This window comes from Geospiza fortis, unplaced genomic scaffold, assembly GCF_000277835.1.
Source record: "Geospiza fortis unplaced genomic scaffold, GeoFor_1.0 scaffold184, whole genome shotgun sequence".
NCBI lineage: Eukaryota > Metazoa > Chordata > Aves > Passeriformes > Thraupidae > Geospiza > Geospiza fortis.
In genome coordinates this window covers 163,563-166,040 of record NW_005054688.1, presented here as the reverse complement: position 1 = coordinate 166,040, position 2,478 = coordinate 163,563, and the positions used below count along the sequence as shown (strand labels likewise).

At 53.9% G+C, this 2,478-nt stretch overlaps 1 protein-coding gene across 1 annotated transcript in view; it reads right to left on the bottom strand.

The window, feature by feature from the left end:
* The window catches only part of TMCC2 (transmembrane and coiled-coil domain family 2), a 29,112-nt gene that overhangs the window by 16,554 nt on the left and 10,080 nt on the right, over positions 1-2,478 (bottom strand). The gene's annotated exons all lie outside the window — the stretch shown is intronic.

Sequence of the window (2,478 nt, the reverse complement as noted above, 5' to 3'; positions counted from 1 at the left end):
CAGGGAAGGAGCTCCTCCAGCTCAGAGCTCCATGGGACACACGGGACAGAGGATTTTTGGGATGCAGGGATGCTCCTGGACCCCAGGGAAGGAGCTCCTCCAGCTCAGAGCTCCGTGGGACACAGGGGACAGGGGATTTTTGGGATGCAGGGATGCTCTTGGCTTTGGAGAAGGAGCTCCTCCAGCTCAAAACTCCATGGTACACATAAGAGACAGGATTTTTGGGATGTAGGGATGCTCCTGGACCCCAGGGAAGGAGCTCCTCCAGCTCAGAGCTCCGTGCCTGCAAAGCAGAGGCAGCCCATGGCTCATGGAGCACAGACAGAAACCAACCCCTCGTTTTCTGTTGCCAGCAGGAGCCTGGGCATGCCCAGCTCATCCCAAACTCACAAGCTGGGAATGGGGAGGGGGGTGGGAGGCTGGGGAGAGGGAAATCACAAACACCTGACCTGCAAAGGAAGGTTTGTCCCCAGTGTGGGAACCCCAGGTGGGGGCGAGCCCTTGGCAGTGCTGCTTTTGGGGTGAACCACAAAACACAGCCAGCACCAAATTCCCAAGCTGTCCCACGGTCCCACTGAGCCCCTCTGGCACATGCCCACTGAGCCCCTCTGGATGTCCAGGCTGCTCCTGGGGGAGGGGGGGAATTAGGGGGTACAGGGGGGAGAAATTTTGTGTAGGGTCCACGGGGTGAAAAACCAGTGCAGGAAAAGGGAAGGCAGAACTGCAGGAGCTTGATTAATTGAACAAGAAAAATTAAAAGGAAAAAAATCCCCAATAGCTGTTCAAAAAGCACTTGCTGAGACTGAGTGATCCCACGAGGGACCCATCCAGCATCTGCTCCTCATGGTAAGGGGTGGAGAATTCAGCATGAAATTTGTGGGGGGGTGGGAATGGCTCCTTCCCAGGAGCCCCAAGCATCCCGTGGGGCTTCCACAGGGATGGGAAACAGGGAGGAGGTGCCAGATCCCTGGGGACAAGGCAGGGATGATGCCAAGCCCCCCCTCTGGAGCCCATCCCTGAGGAAAAGGAGCTGCTTTGCCTCAGGCAGGAGGCTCAGGGCTTCCTGAGGGCTCCTGGAAAGCCAATCCGGCTCGGGAATATCGCGGGGCTCGTGTTTCTCTAAATAAGTTATTTTTCCACTGCCTCACAAAGGTGTTGTCTCTCTTCTTATTACTCTTTGTGTCATATGCAGTTAATTATTCATCCCCTTTCTGGGCTGCTCTGGGAGTGGACAGGGATCGGCTTTGGATGCTTCTGTCCCAGTGGGATTGAGGTTTTGGCCATAATTCCAGTGGGATTGGGGTCCTTGCAAGGCAGGGACAGGGGCCATGCCCCAGACGAGGCCACGAGGGAGAAATTTTGGCTGCAGATGCTCAAATGAACAACCTGATGCTCCTCATTGCTTGGTGCAGGTGGGACATTCCAGAAGGGAAGGATTGGGGTGTCCTGATTTGGGGAGAGGAGATTTTTGGGCAGCTCCTTGGGAAGCTGATGACACAGTGACAATTTTATCCTTGGGACCACATTCCCATGTCCCTGTCAGAGCCTGCCTGGCCACCTCCCCATGCTGAGCTCTTCCAGCTCACTGCTGGTGCTCTCAGGTGAATTAATTAAAAAAAAAAAAAAAAGGAAAGATTGAATTAAAAACACAAAAGGAAGGATTGAATTAAAGGCACAAAAAAGAAGGATTGAATTAAAAGCACAGAAAGGAAGGATTGAAATAAAAGCACAAAGGGAAGGATTGAATTAAAAGCACAAAAAGGAAGGATTGAATTAAAAGCACAAAAGGAAGGATTGAAATAAAAGCACAAAAAGAAGGATCCTCATTTCCCTGAGAGCCCCTTCAGGGTGTGGAACCCCCCCAAGCTCCCAAGGTCAAGGGGAGAAGCCAAGAGGGAAAATCCCCCCCCAGCTCCCAGAGCACCTCTCAGCGCCTGTCCCTTGAACTCAGCATGTGCTAATTGGGCTGGTGCATAATTAATGACACTAAACACTAGATGGAAACACCATCCTGCCCATCAGACTGGTTTCAAAAATCACTTGGGATTTTGGGATGGGACCAAATCGCGGCTGCCTGGCTGAGCCCGGAGGTACCTTTGGATCTCCCCATCCCACGGGAACAGGGTCGTGCCAGGGCCTTTTTAATCCCTCAAATGCCACCCTGGGAATTGTGTCCCTGCCTTCAGTGCCCCATGAGAAGCCTCAATTCCAGCAGCTCCAGGCTCCCAGGGGCTGCCACCGCTGTCTGGTGCTACCAGCACTGCCCTTAAGGACAGCCTCATCCCAAGGGAATTTTGGGGTGCCCCACTCTGTTCTCGTGCTCCCTAACCCCAGCGCAGCCACAGAATCCCAGAATTGCTGAGGCTGGAAAATCCCTGTGGGATCATCGAGTCCCAGCTGTGCCCGATCCCCACCCTGAGCACTCAGTGCCACCTCCAGGTGCCACCAACAGGGATGGGCGCTCCAAACCCCCCTGGG